Here is a 19,444-nt window from a genome sequence, read left to right on the forward strand (position 1 = left end):
GTAGGTGGCTTGAGCTGGATTGGAAAGCTAAGTTGTTGTCTTATGCTCCTTTGAAAATTACCAGTTCCCCCTTTTGTAAGTTTTTAGGCCTAAACTAGAAGGAAGTGATGGGCTTGATGAAGTGGGATGGATGCACCAGAGAAAACAAGGAACTCTCTCTTCGATCTTAGCCTATGGTGGACTCACAAAATCAACCCTTCCCTGGTCCACTTTGATGCAAGGATAGCTAGGAAACTGAATACAGAGGACTGAGAAGGTTGGGTGATTGCCGGGATTACACTTAGGTTGGAAGGATTTGGGACAGATAAGGGAGGAGTTTGGGCTACAACAGATAAATCTATAGGTGGTAAGATATGCCCTGGAGCAAATTGAGAAGGGCTGGGTTTCCACTGCCTCCTGAGGCTTGCTGGCTAAAAGACTGGTCATGGTTTAATGGAGTAAAGCTGGATAAGTGACTACTAGGGCCTTGTATGAAGAAATGAGCAAGAGTGAGATTAATGTGATGTACTGCAACAAAATTTAGAGTCATATAGAACCCTATTACTTGGATGAAGAGATGGAAACTGCTATGGGAGCTGGATGTTCCTGTCTGGTAATGGTTTAATGGAGTAAAGCTAGATAAGTGACTACTAGGGCCTTGTATGAAGAGATGAGCAAGAGTGAGATTAATGGGATGTATTGCAACAAAATTTGGAGAGTCAGATGGAACCCTATTACTTGGATGAAGAGATGGAAACTACTATGGGAGCTGGATGTTCCTGTGAAGGCTCAAACTTTTCTGTGGAGGGTCTGTATGTGGGCTCTCCCTATTGGATATAAACTGTTGCAAAGGAACTTCACAACTAGAATCTATCCTAGATGTAGAACAACAATTGATGATGGTAGACATGCCTTTTAGGATTGCCCTGCTATTAGGGGGCTTTGGGGTAAGATTGATAAATGGGTTTTATGTTGTATAGGAATAAAAGGGACCTGGGGGGACTATGGCTATTGGGGAGAGTGACTGAAGCTGAAGGGGGTATTAATCTAGTGTTTTGTCTTATTAGATATTGTTGCCTTCGGGAGATTTGAAACTCCAAGAAGTGGCTGGTGTTTCAAAAAGGGTCAAATCAGGGATTAGATGTGATTTGAGCTGATGTATAAATGTGTGTATCAATGTTGGTCTATATATTATGTAAATAAAATGAATGATAATTCTTTTGCTAAGATAGTTGGGGCCCTACAAGCTAGGATAGGCTGATTTGTTTTTATGCAGTTGAGATATTAGTACATACTAGGGAAACCTAACAAAGTTTGACATGTGCCAGAGTTATATTGGGAAAAACTTGAAGGCAAGATACCCTAAGTTTGGACCCAAAACTAGGAGGCGGTATTTGAAGAAGCAGTTGGTCTATACATTTGTGGCCTTCATTGAGAACCCTATTGAGACTTGATGGGAAGGTATGGACTAAAGAAGATTGTATGGAGGAGCATACTCCCAAGTGCTGTACTATCGACTCTCTGCTTGTGGCATGTATGCAGCTGGGCTACCATGTATCTTGGAAACACTCTTCTTTGGAGGAGAGATGGGACCAAATCTATAACTTGTTGAACAGTGATTGGAAATAGGTGGGTGTGATCGATGTAAAAGGAGGTTTTTTGTAAGTGATTGCTATGAATGCCATAAAGGAAAGGGATCACCAATCCCCCTCCTCCACGCTTGCACATCCTTCTCCCCTTCCTCTCAGCTTGTGTGTGTGTGTGTGTGTGTGTGTGTGTGTGTGTGTGTGTGTGTGTGTGAGAGAGAGAGAGAGAGAGAGAGAGAGAGAGAGAGAGAGAGGGAGAGAGAGAGAGACTTTGTACATGAGTACACACATGTTGGACAAGAACATCTGAGAGAGACGGTTGTGAGAGGCATGAAGCATGCATGTCAATGGGCATTGCCCCATAGATGAGAAGGAACGAGTCTAACTTACTTTGTATGAAAGATTTCCATCCACACAACCAAAGATTTAAATCCTTACAAATGTTTTTTAACACATGACTTTCAAGGTCCATTTGTCAACTTTGATTAATCAAATGACAAGAACAACAGGGAAATATATTGGCACCTTGTTCCAAGTGATGTTTGATGTGGGATTAGATAAGGTGTAGGGTTTCATTTGGGAAGTGTTTGAGTTTACCTTAATCTTGTTGAAGCATGTGTTGTTAGTTCTTGTCTTAAATTGTATCTTCCCTATGTGGGTGTGTTAGTTCGTTCGTCACATCCTTCGTCGCATCCTCACTCCATTATCACACGGGAATGCTCTTTTGCACCAAAGGGGTGTAGGGAGAGCTCTCTATGCCTAGATGGAGGCAGCAAGAGATGGTTTTTCAAGTTGGTTCTCTCTCACAAAAGGTGGGGAATGAAGAAGCTAACGGAAGAGGAAAACCTGGTTTATTCAAGCAGGCATCCATCTAGCCTGCATAAATTTAATAACATACAAGTAAGTAAGAGTAAAACAGAGAAAAGATCACAATTGTCCTATTGCAAGGGAATGATTGTGTATTGCTTATTATACAAAATGACTTATATACAAGTGACTAGTTTTGACTAAACTCAAAAATGGTTCGATCTCAATTACTAGTCTTAAGCAGCAAGTGTTCTATTGCAAAGGAATGATTGTGTATTGCTTATTGTACAAAATGACTTATATACAAGTGACTAGTTTTCACACTCGACTAACTAAAATCAAAAAAGGTTTAGTCTCTATTACTAGTCTTAAGCAAGTGTATACACAAAGTCCTTGGACTTTTCCTATTTGAAATTAAGCACAAGGTAAACATCATCAATATATATTTCATTGCACCACGATTGTGATCCTCAACAAGACATGTACTGTAGAGCATGATCACTCTTGGATCTCAAAGAGATAAGTGCATGGAGAGCCCACATATATCTCACATCCACCAACACCATGAAATCCCACCATTGCAAGGAGACACTTCACCTAGCCGTTGCTAGTCCCAAAAGCATTTACACCTAGTGCTTCACATTAGGGGCTACATATCTCTAGTACTGGCACACATAAATAGACTCCAGGCTCCACCCTACCCCCAATCAATCTAGAGCCGCTTCCTTATCATCACACCAATCATGCTAGGATCCCACCCACGTTCGATCGGGAGGTTTAAGGTCTCAGACGACCACCTTTAGGTGATGCACCCCACGGATAATATCCATATTGCAATCCAGACCATGTGAGGAACCTTCACATGATTCCACAAACAAACAACACATATGCATCACTTGAATACAATGTCTAAAAATAGTAATTTCAAGACGGATTCAAGTAGCATCATGCATTATACCCATAATTGTTGTGTAAACAATCGCAAGCTGGACAAGACATCACAGCTATCCAATCAAAATTTGAGTCAGCTGACTTTCTCCAGCCACATATATCCTAGTGAGGTCTTCTCAAGACATTTCTTTTCTAACTTCTTGGGATCAAACCTAGATTCTCTTAGGAAATTACTCCTTGGTCAAATGCTCACCCATCACAACTTTAATATATAGTCTTTTAAGTACAATAGGGGTCTTTCTAAGGTCAACTACACCATTCTCTTATCTTAATTTTATTATCTTAATGTTTGTAGTCTCTGAGAGTCTTATGGGCTTAAGGTGATGTGAATCTTTATGCATATCACGTTAAGAGTCTTCTTTTCCTCAATAATTTTTGGATGGTTGCTTTGTCTTAAATAACTTGCCCTAATTTTTATTTAAGTCTTTACTTGTCTAAGGATTTATTCTCCTATGTTCCTTGTAACTTGACAACTAGACTGAGTCTCACTAAAGTCTTGTTGGACCTTAATCCTATTTCTCCTTTAAATAGGGAGCTTCCCACCACGGTCCTCCAAACTCTGGATTCACCAAAGTAGGTCTATAAACGTCTTAAATTTTATGAAAAAGGCATTTAACCACCCTATCTTTGGGTGCATCTCCAATGAAGGAGCATGAGCAGGACCTAGAACCTTAAGGTTCGCTCCCATAGGAAGCGGTCAAACCATGTCCGATGCCACAATGTTTCAAATATTTGCTGTTGATCCTGATCTGGGTTTAGCCCAAGCAAACCATGATTAGTAGCCCAACAACTGCCCTGCCCTTATGGCAAACGGGACATGTATCTTTTACTGTACCACCAGGGATAAATGTTTCACAATACACACAAGAACAAGCGCACATAGTGCAAGCAAGCGTCCCGCTCTCCATAGGAGTCCACTATAGAAGTGCCTTTACTAGAGAACCAAGTTTCAATTCTTCTTATGTTTGGACGAGAAACATGGAACGCAAGGGTAAAGATCCAATGTCAGAGACTAACTCCTCACAAAGGCATCCACAGGGGCATTCATAGAGCATAGTCTCGACCGTAAACGCGCCACTAGCCTCAAAGCTAGGCCGGCGGAAAACAAGTGCCATTGGAAACCACGTGGCCAAACCCCATAGGGAAAGAGATCCTGTACCCTGAAGCAGGGGGGGGTCTCGCGTAACCACCTCAACGTTCCACCACCACGTGAATACACAAAAGATATACTTAGGATGGCATTTGAGATGGGAAGGGGGATTACAACCAACATAGCACCTAGAGGCTTAGAGTTGGGCAAAACCAAGCCAATCCATATCTCAAGGATGCTGACCAAATTTGAGGGAACTGGAGATCCTATTTAGTACCTAGAGAAGTTCGATCAAAATTTGTGTGGCCATGGGACAGATTAATGATCCCATCAAGATATGCTCATTTGGAATTGCCTTAAAGGTAAAGCAGGCCAGTGGTTTAGCTCACTAAACCCACTTGAAAATGCAAGCTATGAGGTCTTGAGACACACTTTTATAGTGGATTTCTCTCCCAGTGGAGCTAGATTGAGCCCTATTGCACATATCTATAACTTGAAGTAGGAGAAGGGAGAAACCATATCACATTGCTAGAACCAAGTATCTCCACATGATATGCATCACCGCCGAAAGACTAGATGACTTATTGGTCATCAATCGATTTATGGTCATCGATCGATTTATGGTCCAACTTAAGAGCAAGAAAAAATATGATCATCTCTATAGGTCTAGGGACTACGTGCCAAACCCCAAGTCCAGTGCCAAACCCTAATGTCATTTCATATAGAGACACACGCTACAAATGTGGATTCGAACTACTTTCAAAGATAGTGATCATCACCCTAGTGGCTGGACCATCAGCCACTTTAACAAGCCTTAACTTGTTAAGTGTTGAAGGTGGACTTATTCATACAGTCCCCTTTAATGCTATCACGAGGCTCCAAACCAAGTCCAGGGCAGTTTTGCCAAGGAAAAATCCAAGGCAATGAAGAAGCAGAAAGCTCAAGCTTTGACTTGCAAGAAGCCACAAGACCAAGAGCAAGAGGTGCAAGCCCCAAAGGTCAACAGCCCCTAAAAAGGCTAATGAACCGCAACCATAGGTCGAGAAGAAGAAGACCTCGAACAACTAGTGGAAATGTAATGCACAATTAGTTGTCAAGGGCAATGACATTGTGTGACCATTGAAAGTGGTTTAGATGATAGCTCTGAAGTTGCCTCCCTTGTAGACAGCGAGCGATCTCCCGTCCGAACTAGCTCTTTCCAAAGAGAAAAAACTGATTAACTACAAACAAAAACCTTCCAAAGAAACTCAAAGAGTATTCCAACCTCATGTTAGAGAAAGAGAGAATGAAACAAGCCCAAGAGCTTATGAGGAAACTTGGTCATAGTTTCAGAAATCAACAATGTCTAAGCGTGAGCTATGAGCATCCTCCCCCTGCGAACTTTTGAGCTGCCTGCACCCCCCCTTGCTGCCTCTTCTTGCGCAGCCCCCTGCCCTTCCGCCTGCTCGCCCCCCTTCGCTGCTACCTTTCCCCCCTGCTCACTTGCGCACTCCCCCAGCCCCTTCCGCCTGTGCATTCCCCCACCCCTTCAACCTATGCTCTCCCCCTACCTTTTCACCACAGCACTCCCCGACATTCAAACCTCTCCTCCCCTTTTTCTCTCCCACACCCCCTTTTTTTCCTCTTACGCGTGCTCCCCCAACTGGCCCCCTCTCACCCCTTCTATCTGGCAGCCCCCCCTCTTTCCACCTGCCCCCTATCCTCTGTTCGCTCTGCCCCCCCTTCCTACGTCCCCTCCCTCTCTCTTGTGCCCTCTTTCCCCCCACTTCCCTCCCACAACCTCTCCAGCCCCCATGTTTCCCCTTCGGTTCCGTGTCTCCGTTCCCTCTGTTTCTTCAAGCAGTTTCTCTTCTTCTTGGTAATTATCATTTGGCAGGCCTCGGCCCCTTGTGGTCTTCACCCCTCAAGTGGACTCCATGGTAGCCGCTCCGTCATCCCCGACTGAGGTCGCCATTCCTTTCCTATCCTTCTCAGAAGTGGACCATCAACTCCTCGCTATACGATAGTTGCATCTCTAGAGGCCTCCACTTTGGTGTGCAAGATTGTTGGTAGCCGCTTGGAGATCTTCTACAGGCTAGCCTCCTTGGAGCGCCACAAAGATCACACACACTCATTCTTTGGGGCCCGACTACTACCAGGTTGAGTTTGACTTGCTAGCGGCATCAGATAGAGTCATGCAATTAATCCCCATCGCAGTGCGTACGGCCCAACCCTTCTTTGCAAGGTGGTAACATGGCTACGAACGTGCATCTGACCCACTGGCTGGCATTTCAAGCTTTCTCGTGACAGTCTGCTTCCCAGAACCCTAGGAAGGAATACCTCTCTCTTCTCTCGGTGATTGGTGGAACCATTGGGAGAGTGATGGAATTCCCCCCCATTGCCACTTCGTCCCTTGCACGGGCAGCTGGGATTCCATCCCTTCACATCTATATTGCCTCATTCGAGTGCCTCGCTGGAGATAGTGCCTCACATCGTATCCTTCCTTGCCTCTCTGGGGAGATCCCATCCTATAGAGAGTGGAGTACTTTGGCCTCCTTGGCCAATGCTTCATTTGTAGGCAAATGGGACACCTTACCGGAGCTTGCTCTCAACGCCAGTCTAGGAGACTGCCCCCAATGGTCCCCCCCGGTCCCAACTCAGATCATCATTAGGGGAGAGGGAGAGAGATAGGCCCTCAAATAGCTGAGCACAAGGACCCGACCATGGATGACTCTGCTCTACCGAAGAGAGGCAGACCATTGGCCCAAGCCAAAACCGCCAGTCGACTTCTAGAGCTAAGCGGCGCTGCCGTGTGCGCAAGCTGGTAGAGTACATGAGGATTTGGTTCTATCAAAGAACCATTTTGAGCATTTATTGCAGCACCCACCCGTCTCAGTGATGGCCCCCCCCCAATCACTGCGAGGGTTCCAGCCCCTGTTGGAATTAGGGTTGCAGGAATGCACACACAACTTCAAGAAGATGAGGAAGCTTGAGCACAACACAGTAGTGTATTATGAGTGCCAAAAATGAAAGATTACAAGCCCTAGAAGATAATGGGCGTATATACAATGCACGGGGGAAAAAACCTCCTAGTGAGGGAAAAAGTGCCCCGGCGGTCCTAAGTGTGTTCACACACATCACTACTATAATATGGTAACAAATCCCCCCTGGAGTGATGCGGTGAACAAGAGCTAGCACTCATGTATAGGGAAGTGTTTAGCTATGTGGACGAATCCACAAAAGGGAGTAAGCCCAAAGCTTTGCGAAAAGCTTCGAACTTCTCACGAGGCAGAGCCTTTGTGAAAAGGTCTGCAAGGTTATCCTGTGTTGGCACATAAGCCAAACTGATCTCTCCTGCAGAGAGTCTCTCCCTGACATAATGGTAGTGCACCTCAATGTGCTTCGTACGAGCATGGAACACTGGGTTCCGCGCAACTGCCAATGCGCTCTGACTGTCAGTGAAGATGGTGGTGGCAGATGGCTGCCCAACACCCAAATCAGCCATAAGGCGTCTGAGCCACACACACTCAACCGTAGCTGTGAAAGCTGCCCTGTACTCAGCTTCACAACTAGAAGTGGCCACAGTAGGCTGCTTCTTGCTCAACCATGATATGCATGAGCTTCCAAGCATGAAGCAAAAACCACTCGTGGACACGCGTGTGTCATAACAACCAGCCCAGTCAGAATCTGAAAAAGCATGTAAATCTGGCGGCAATGACCCCCCCTTGGGATAAAACAACCCAAGATGCCGAGTACCACTCAAATAGCGAAAGATACGCTTCACTGCCTGCCAATGCTTAATGCCTGGGCTATGCATAAATCTGCTCACCTGTGAGACTGCAAACTGAATGTCTGGCCTCGTAATGCATACATAAATGAGGCAACCAACAGCTGTCTGATAGAGTGTGACATCAAAGTGATCTCCAGCATCATGAAGACTCAACTTCAAACCTGTCTCCATTGGAGTAGCAATAGGCTTGCAGTCTTCAAGGCCAAATCTCCGCAACAATGTTTCAATATACTTTGTTTGACACAAAGCAATACCTCCATCACACTGCTTAAATTGTATCCCCAAATAATGATGCAAATGCCCCAAATCTGACATCTCAAAAGAGGCATTCAAATCAGCCTTAAAATCAGCAATATGACTCTTATTTGGTCCTGTGAGCAGCATGTCATCGACATAGAGAGCAATGATTAGATGTACACCATCCACACGTTTAACATACAAAGTGCTTTCTGTTGGACTATTCTGAAACCCATGTGCAGTCAAATATGCATGTATTTTTTCATACCAAGCTCGTGGAGCTTGCTTTAAACCATATAAAGCCTTTTTTAACCTGCACACTTTGTTTTCCTGCCCTCTTTGAACAAAACCACGAGGCTGCGATACATACACCTCCTCATGCAAATCTCCATTTAAGAACGCAGTCTTTATGTCCAGCTGATGTACATTCCAACCATTATGAGCTGCTAATGCACAGATGCTACGAACAGTGGTCGTACGACATGTGGGAGCAAAAGTCTCATCAAAATCAATGCCCTTCTCTTGAGCATAACCTTTTGCAACAAGCCTAGCCTTATGGCGATCCACTGTGCCATCAGGCTTACGCTTCAATTTGTATACCCACTTAGTGCCAATGGCCTTCTTGCCAGGGGGCAAGTCACATAAAGACCATGTACCATTCTTCATAATAGCATCGTATTCTGCTTGCATAGCAGCCATCCAATTTTCTGAACTTTGTGCCTCATCAAATGAAACAGGCTCACTTTCATCGCACATACTAGAAACAGCCAATGCATAACAATCTGACGCATAAGAGGCACCATGAGAGCCAGAACGAGTGCGACTAGACAAAGGGGCATCCAACTTGCTGTCACGCAAAGTCTGCACCAGCCATCTAGGCATGTTCCTAGAGCCCTCAATCTCTTGTCTCTCATCCTCAAGTGCATCATGCACATCTGCATCAGATATAGGCTGATCTGTGCCATCATTTAAAACCTGCATAGGCTGAAAAACTGCCTCATGAGGTATTGCACTTGACTGTGCACCACTGAAAAGAGGCAACAATGTATCATAGACATCACGTGAGCTGATATCTGTCTCCTTAGTACATGAAACCAAGGGCTGAACTGCATCTTCCACAAATACAACATCACGGCTAACCAAAATGCGCTTTGTCTGTGGATGATACAAACGATAGCCTTTGCTCTCAGCACTATATCCAACAAAAATACATTTGACAGCTTTGTCATCCAATTTTCTGCGATGTTGCACAGGCACTAATGCATATGCCAGGCAACCAAAAACACGTAAATGGCCAACAGATGGCTTGCGGCCATGCCAAGCCTCATATGGAGTGACAACCTGTAATGCTTTGGTGGGACACCTGTTTAGTACATAAGTGGCACACATGACAGCCTCAAGCCAAAAACCATGTGGTAGACTTTGACTCTTAACCATACATCTTGCCATTTCCATGAGAGACCTGTTTTTTCTCTCAGCCACACCATTTTGCTGTGGTGTATACGGCACTGTACATTGGTGTTTTATCCCACGCTCAGCCAGAAATGCATTAAATTCTGAAGACATATACTCCCCCCCTCGATCTGAACGGAGGGTGCCCATCTTACTTTCTGACACATTTTCAGCCATAACCAAAAACTGTTTGAAGCACAAAAACACTTCGGACTTTGCCTTCAAAGGATATACCCATGCATGCCTGGTAAAATCATCAATGAAAGTCATGAAGTAAAGGTAGTTTCCAAATGATGGAGTTTGCATGGGACCACAAACATCACTGTGAACAAGCTGCAATCTGCGTTCAGCTCTCACTGATCCATCTTTGGGAAAGGAAGCACGCTGCATTTTACCCAATATGCAGCCCTCACAAACATGCTTGACAGGTGCCTCAAGCTTAGGCAAAGAAGACACCATTTCAGATTTCTGCAGGCGCAGCAAACTTGCAAAATTCAGATGACCAAAACGTGCATGCCACAGTTTTGCATTTGAAATAGCCTGCGTATCCATAATAGCACATGCTGAATCCTCTGCACATTTGCCATCCATATTGAGCTTATACAGCCCTCGACATAGTGAACCAGATGCTACAATGATGTCACCACAAGAGAGATCATGAACAGTACATCTGTCATCCACAAATTTTATAACCAAACCTGTTTTGGCAAATGCGGAGACTGACAGCAGATTCTTTTTGATCCCTGGCACATACAATGCATCAAAAAGTGTAAAGGTGTTGCCATTTGCAACATTCAGCACAATCTGTCCAACTCCTTCAACGGGATAAGAGGAGTTATTGGCACAAGTGACAGTATTCCCTGTGGGAGCAGACTCAAGGAAAGTGAATAAACTGCGCTGCGAGGTGATATGCTTAGTGGCACCACTGTCAAAGTACCATACATCTGAATCTACTGCAGACATACATGTGTCATGCAAAGATGGGTCATAACTGCACTGCGCATTGAATGCCCATTCTGTATCTAGCACAACATTAGCAGATTCATTGTTAGAAGGAGAGGCATCTGCAACAGCCATACCAGCCTCTTTCTTCTTAGCCTCTTTCGCAGCCAGCTTAGGACACGCTTTGATGACATGATCATTTCCCTTACAGTACTTGCAAAATGTCTTCTGTTTGTCACCCTTCTTCTCATCTTTGTCTTCCTTCTTTGGTTGCGTAGCATTTGCAGATTTCTGCTTACTAGAAGAAAAGCCAGCTTTACCTTTCCCGCTTCTCTGACTAGCAACGAAAGCTTGATCTGCGACACGCATATTATTCCTGTTTTGCCTTGACTGGTCTTCTTGCAGCAAAACAGAAACTAACTCCTCAAATGATAAGGCATTGGGATTGCCTTTCATCATCAAGCGAAGAGTGGAAGCAAAACCCTGATAAGAATCTGGTAGACCATTCAAAACAGTCTGCACAAGTGAACTGTCTGACAGGATTTCATCTGCAGAAATGAGCTGCTCTTTGAAATCCTTGATCTTTGTCAAAAAGCTATCCATAGAATCACCTTCGTTCATATGCTCATTCTCCAACTGTTTTCGGAGGTAAGCAACACGAGCCTCATTTCTTGCCTGATACAATGTGGCAAGTACATCCCAAGCATCCTTAGAAGTCCTGCAGGAGCGAATATGTGGGATAATGGTACGTTTGACAGACAGCGCAATCAAGGCATGAGCCTGCGCATCTCTACCATCCCAACGAATCTGCTCTGCTGAAAGTGGTGGTTCTCGAACAGCTGCTACAGCACTTGTGCCTGCACCATCATCAACAGTACCTGTTTCTGATGTGTTTGCAGCATTCCCAGCCACAATAGGACGTGCATCAATACCCTGCACAATATTCCATAACCCCTTTGCTACCAATACATGTCGCATCATATATGCCCACAATGGATAGTTGGTGCCATCCAACTTATCCTCAGCAGCCAACATGCGGAATACATCATTGTTGTCAGCCATGGCCAATGACTGTACTACTAGATGTAAATGCTGTCTGCAAGAGGTAAACCTGTATAAAATCGACCTGTGCTATATAGCACAGCCCAAAACAGACGAATGGGCACCTGTCCTGCAGATTTTAAACTTGACAGAAAATCTGCACAGTAGAACGATTTTGCCTGCGCAGTACTTGGAATGCAAAAACGGAGGGCGAAATGACTTCAGATCAAAATTCTGAAACGACCGAGCCCTACGGGCTCGCCCATGGCATATACTAACCTGCAGACGCTCGTGAAACCTCGTTGCAATCGGAGGAGATGAAGCGGCAGGTGCCGGTGATGCTGCCCGGGAGGAGGAAGCCTGCTCTGATACCAATTGTTGGAATTAGGGTTGCAGGAATGCACACACAACTTCAAGAAGATGAGGAAGCTTGAGCACAACACAGTAGTGTATTATGAGTGCCAAAAATGAAAGATTACAAGCCCTAGAAGATAATGGGCGTATATACAATGCACGGGGGAAAAAACCTCCTAGTGAGGGAAAAAGTGCCCCGGCGGTCCTAAGTGTGTTCACACACATCACTACTATAATATGGTAACAGCCCCTCCGGTATGGCGGCCATTAGCCCGTTTTGAGACTTCTCAGGTTCTCAAGCTCATGTGCACAAGCTGGCCTCACTGAGCCACCGGCGAGCCCCTCCCCACACCGTCCCTCTTCGGTGGATCACTCCCATCCGCTTCCATCTCCATCTCCATCTCCCTCTTCCTCACCTCCCTCCCCCCCTCTCTTCGCCTCCTCCCTCCCCCCTCTCTCCGCCTCCTCCTCTCCCCCACCCCACCCCACCCCACCCCCCTCACCTCCCTCCCCCCCTCTCTCTGCCTCCGCCTCCTCCTCCCCCCCACCCCACGCCCCTCATCCTCTATCCTTGCCTCCAACTCTTCCCACAGCAGTCCCCCCTACCCCGTCCTCTTCTTCTAAGCCTACACTCCCCCCTCCCTTCGCCTCTGCTGAGCATTCCCAATGCCCTCCAATAGCGCTCGATCTAGAGCAAAGGCAGTCGGCGAGCTTCGTCCGCTTCTGATTCGCGGAGCCGATAGAGATGACCATCCCCGCCTCCCTAGTGAGGGCTCTCCCACCATAGTCCCCAGGTGCCAAGATCTTGGGACTACCAGTACAGTGTCTGCCAATGGAAGGAACTGATACTTTTTTAGGAGACACTAGCTCCCGTTCAGATCTATGTGGTGTTTCATCATTGGAGGCCATCCACATGAGAGAGTGCAGCTCTAAAGACGGAGTGGGATTCGGAGTCGGTGGGCTGCCGCCATCTAGGGGAAGCCTACATGGATGGAGTGGGATTCGAACCCGTGGTATTTTTTTGAATACTTCGGTTTTTAATCCCGACTCTATAAACCACCTCAGACATCCATCCGGTTTTACATGGATGGGGAGGTGGTGTCCTCCAACCTACATGGATGGAGTGGGATTCGAACCCGTGGTATTTTTTTGAATACTTCGGTTTCTAATCCCGACTCTTTAAACCACCTCAGACATCCATCCCTTTCCTAACTGGAGGTGCTGCTCTTTGTGTTCCTTCATAACTCACAATACCCCTCCCCCCCTCTTACATATACCTTCATTGTGATCAATGGAGTTCTGAGTATGCCTCCTCTCGCGCTCGGATAGAGTAGTGACACATGGAGGGCAGGATCTGCGCCCACCTGGCGTGCCAATGTCTTAGGACCAATTGTGCTTACTCCATGTTCGTCGAAACCATGGGGGCTTCACTCTTAGAAAACTTATGATATCAAGTGATTGTACAAGAGGGGGATATTTTGAAATGAGGCATAAGCTTATAAGGTAGGGGTAAGGCCATGTATTTAGGTGAATACTAAATCTTAAATTTAAGTTAGGGGCAGGGGGCCTCAAGGGGGGTGTGATTTACAGTGATGATTTCCTAGTACTTAACATCTATTTCTTAGTAGCATGCTTGAAGTACTTATGTTCGCTCAATAAGGTTCAAAGTAACATACTTTAATCTAATGAGAGGGGAGGGGTGTGTAAATGCTAGAGGAAAAACAAATATAAGGAAGGGGGTGACATAGTCATTTTTAAAGGTCTTAAATAAGGGGGTGTTATCATCTTCTAAGCATCATATATAGGGGGTTTTCTTGAGGTTCATGCACATAGGTGACGTCCCCCTTTATTGTGAGTGAATCCCACAGGGTCGAAACCCATGCCCAAGACTCTTCAAGTGGAGGACAGTTCCAATAGTTCCACCTCCAACAAAGATTGATATGCAGATAGCCTCATGGAACATTCAGGGTTTGGGGGGGCCTCATTGCATTCAGAGGCGAGGCGTCCTTAGAGAAGAGCTCCATAAAGCTATAGCTGGGGGACCCATTGACATTCTCTTTCTCCAGAAGCACCACCTTTTTGAGGGGTGTACCCGTCGCGCTGTGAGAAGATTTTACCAAGCAAGAGTCACCCTTTTTGGTCTCCCTCTTTCGGCCCCTCCAGGACGCAGGGAGGAGTTTGTATTTCTGTCAGTGAGCAACTCTCTTACCAGCAGTGGCTGGCTCAGGTGTCATAGTCACTAGGTGAGTGCAGTGGATTACCATTAGGATTGAAGAGGATTGTGTTGGCTTCCTCAATGTTTATGCCGCCCCGAACATCAGTAGAGGTAGAGCCACCTTCTGGAGTACAATCTGCCGTCAGGCCCTTCCTCAAGCTGACTTTTGGTGCATGGGTGGAGACTTTAACATGATCGAGTCAGCACAGGACAGACTCGGAGGAGGCACGCTACAATCTCAGGTGCAGAGTACTCTGCTTTGGGAGGAGTTAATCCTAGCACTCAGAGGACAGGATCCTACCAGAGTTTGGGTGCAGCCCTGTGAGCCTGTGCTTCTAGCAGTCCAATAGGAAGAGCACCGGCCCCAACCTCTCTCGACTTGATAGATTCTATGTAAATGAGTGGGCTTGCAGTCACGAGGGCATGATTGTTGGCATCTTGGCAGGCACAACTTTCTCTGATCATGCTCTGGTTATTATGTCCTTGGAGGACCCCTGGAGGCAGGTCAGCACTAGGATTCAAGACAGCCTCATCCCGGACCCTAAGATATGCACAGCAGGATAGGTATGGGTAGGATTGGATTTTATCTCAGGCTTTGTCGTATGCACCTTGGATGTGCACTTCGGTGAGATCAGCAGCTTTTTGCAAGAGGCAGCGTAGAGCATATTGGAGGGATTTTGTGAGCAATGGAGGAGCATTTGGAGGAGTCTTGCTTCTCTCCAACGTCTTCAGAAGAGTTTCCCCGATAGCCCGTGGATTGAGAGTCACCTTGCTGCCGCCCGTACAGAGATCAAATCCATCAAGGAGAGGAGGGTGGAGTAAAGATACCATGCTAGACCTTCCTTCTAGACCCAAGCCAGAGAGATAGAGTCACGGGGGACTTCCTTTGAGATTGTGTTTTTGACACCCCCCCTCCCCCCCCCATGTGAGAGCCATTGCCATGGACTTTTTCAGATCCCTCCTCACGGGTGCCCCATTATCCCCACAGGTGGTGCACGAGAGAGGGTTTGGCGGCACACGAGAGAGGTGGTTGCCCCCGCTCTCCAGACCTTCTTATTGACTCCCTTCACAACAGAGGAGCCAGCAAAGGCATTCACAGCTCTCCCTAGAGGCAAATACCCGAGGGTGGACGGGCTTCGAGTTTCCTTCTTTTTTTGCCACCGGGATCTCATAGAAGGCGGGCTTCGAGAAGCCTTCAATGAGATTATGGCTACAGGTAACATGCTAGAGAGGCTCGGAGAGGGTTTGATTCACTTGATTCCTAAGGACAGATTGGAGACCCATCACCTTCCTTGGGATGATTTTGGCTAAGGCGAGCCTGTTTTCTCTTTTAATTTTTTAAAGCGCACCCCCCTTACACCCTACCTGCCCAAAAAAAACAAAAAGGCGCCTGCGTTTGCTTCTGCCAGCTGCGTACTTCATTGTTGGCTACACTCGGTCGATAATCATTTCAAATCTACTCCTCGTCACTTCTGCTGTTATGTTTGTCTAGTTTCTTGAACAGGCGCCCCTCCACCTTTGCCTGATCTTCACGTTTCTGAGGAGGCAATAAATAGCCTTGTCTTAGCTTTGCAGGTGGAAATCAACACAGGCACATGATATAGCTGTTGGGAAGGATTTCAAGCTTCTTCTTCTTCATCCACTACCTTCTCCGAGATGCTGCAAAGCAATCCAAAAGCTTGTCACGCTATATCAGCCTGTAGGGTTGTAATAACAACCTTTTGGTAGCCATTAGCATTCATGTAATTTTCCTCAAGTGCTTTACCAATGTAGCACACTTTATCAGCCTGTCCTTTTGAGGGCTATAACAACCTTTTGGTAGCCACCATAAGCAAAAATATTGCATCAAATAATGATGGATTGATGAATCCTAGGCATTTCTGAATCTTTCCCATAATATGGTAAAACCCCATGTTATAACCTATGTATTGTCATAGAAGCCGCGAGTAATATCCTCGGTCATCCCTTCTCATTTAGAGAATACTAGTTCCGCGCCCGTGCACTGTTGCAGCAGTGCCTCCACCCGTGCAGAGTCTACCCCTTTGTACATCACTGTTGCGTGGCTAGAGGAGGAAGAGAGGAGATGGTTTTAGAGGAGATGCTAGAGAGAGTGACACGTGGCAGGGGGAAACACCTATGCTTAGTAGAATAGATAAATGTATTATGAGCCTAATGAAGGTAGTTTTACACCTCGCATCCTAGAAAACAAGGAAGGTCTGGAGCTTCTAAAGACTGCAATTGAGAAGGTTAGTTACACTGGCAAGGTTGTCATAGGTATGGATGTTGCTGCATCAGTGTTTTTTACTAAGAAGAAGCATTGAGAGCAGGCGGTGGAGAGAGTGTGTGTGTGTGAGAGAGAGTAAGAGTGCGTGATTGTGGAAGAGAGAAGAGAAGAGATCTTGAGAGTAAGAGAGAGAGAGAGAGCAAGAACGGCCTCTCGACCACCTTGCTACAGCAACAAAAACCTAGTCTCTCCAAAACCTATGGTGGTATATCAACACAAGCCAATCAGCCTCTTCAACACCATCAGCAACACGCTCTCGCCAAGGCACTTGGTCAAGCACCATCCCACTGGCAACTAAAAAAACCTGCCACATCCACCGACCTACAAGGCCACTAGCAAAGCTACAAGCCCCCCGTCGGTAAGAAGATCGTGATGCCAACACACCAATCTCTAAGCTAGCACACCCGCAAGCAACCACTTGGTACACCAAACATGATGCCAGCAACAAGGTAACATCACTACCAACAAGCAACAATCGGTGAGAAGAAGATCGTATTCAGCCACTATCAGCATTCTGACAAGCAACACCCAATGTAACATCAATGAACAGGCTCTTCTCAACACATTTGTAAGTGAAGGTAAAACACTTTTCACTCTCCTTTCACTGCTTATTTTGGCTCTCTATTAAGTGGGTAGAGCGTTCCTCACACGAAGGGTAGAGCTGGTACAACTAGATTTGTTTGTAAGTACATCACTCAGATAGTCCAATTGCTAAACACCCCGCAAGTCCAAAAGAAAACCCCACTAAGGCCAAACCCAAATCAGGTTTCACTTGCAACCAGACTCTTATAAGTTTTCAGTGCACATTCAATCCCCTTCGCCTACATCCTTTTGCCACCGACACTTAGATACAGAGACCTTACCAATCCTCCTTGCTTTATGGTCCATCTAGCACCCACCATCCACGCACCCATGCCTTCTACCAATCGCACCCAATGGTCTAAAATGCATCTTATATCAAGGCACTTTGACATCGGATCCCATTCTTGCACGCAGCATTCATGCCCCATGCCAACACTTTGCATGCTTATCTTCTATCTAGTTGTCTTGCTCATATTTTTTTCAATAAGACTCGTTTTGGGTTTTTAAAAGTTTTTTTTAAAGTCTCTTTTGCTAACTAAAATAGATGCTAACACTCTAATCTACTCCAATCTAATAAAAAACTCGTTGAACGTGCAAAAATTAGCTTCTAAAGTCTAAGTAAAAAAATACAAAAGAGAGCAAAACTTTTACTAAAATGCTTAATGTAATGCAAATGATGCAATGTTGTAAGCTTAGATTAACCTTTGTGAATGCTAAATAAACCATTTAAATCAATCTAAACACAACAAAAACAATAAATTAAACCAAAATTAAGCTGAAACACATTCTTTTCAAAACAAAAAAGAGAGCAAAAAAGCAACCAAAATTACCACAAATCTCCATACGACCAACTCTTTTTTTGTGGGAATCAACTATTAGTAGAGAGTATAGGCAATGGGTTATGCATAGACTTAGAGAACAAGCAGCAAAAAAAGCCAAAGGATTTCTCCCTAGCAGCAGTGCCAAAAATGTTATTGCCCACTTCGGCCTCTCCTAGAAACACATTCATAAGAGATTACCTTAGCAAGCTATAAACATCATGTGAGGATCTTTCCAATGGCCGAGCTTATAACCCTCAAGGTCTCTAAGCTCCACACCTCCTTGGATAGCAATTTTTTTCATCGTCTCTTACATGAGAATTATCACATCATCGCATGTTGGACTATGAGTCCTTGCCCTCCTCTCACCTCTCACCACTCACACACTCACTAGCATGCATTAGAGAAGAAGGTTAGAGAGAAGATTAACACAAGAGCAAGACTCAATTGCACAATGGGAGAGTATGTTGCATTATGAGAGAAAGTGACTTATATACAAGGTCATAAGTATTCACACACACTTAAACTGTGGTTGACCAGGTGCCCAAGGCTTATAAGTGGCCTATTCCTTCTACAATTCTTAATCTCATATTACATGCATAAAGTTCATTCACAAAGAATTCATTCTAACTTGTTGCCACACACCCTTGAAGCAGGATTGCCATAAGTATTCCGTTTCCGAGCAATTGTCCAAGTTGTAGATTTGGACACCATTGCTTCATAGATTGATCATACATACTCGTGGTCTCTCCATCTTTGCTATTTGATGTAGAATTAAAGTGGCAACTCTTGTTAACCTCCAAATAAGGTTAACATACTTTTTATCCTTACTACCAAGAGTGGATGTATTTTTTGGCCATGAGAGCTACAGCTTTCTTGATCTCTTGCTTTTCATCCAACTCTATGTTTGTGTGTGGGTTTTTTTTTTCCATTCACACGTAGTGCTTTTATGCATTTCGTGGTTTAGTTGTGCTTTCAAGAGCTTGAAAGCACAATATAAGCATTCTTTCTTTGGTGTTCAATCAATAGGTTTGCTTTTGGATCTTAACAGAGATTAAGGATGGACTCAGAAGTAGATGTGAAGAGATTCTCATGCAAAGTGAACTGCTTTGCACATTCCAGGCAAGAACTAGCTTCTAATCTAGCATAGTGGTAAGTGCAGGTAAGTTTTTTCATCACGCACTTGCATGGCATATTTTCAACTTGGGGGTCATACCAACACCTCCAAGCATGCACTAAGCATGGTTGCACGTATGTGTGAAGAGGAGTGAGTCATTATTTACCTTGGGGCTCTTCACCTTATATGGTTTTGGAGTTTTTGAGTGTAGATTTAACTT

The sequence above is a fragment of the Cibotium barometz genome, chromosome 22 (assembly GCF_041138505.1).
Source record: "Cibotium barometz isolate CiBa-2024 chromosome 22, ASM4113850v1, whole genome shotgun sequence".
NCBI classification, from domain to species: Eukaryota; Viridiplantae; Streptophyta; class Polypodiopsida; order Cyatheales; family Cibotiaceae; genus Cibotium; species Cibotium barometz.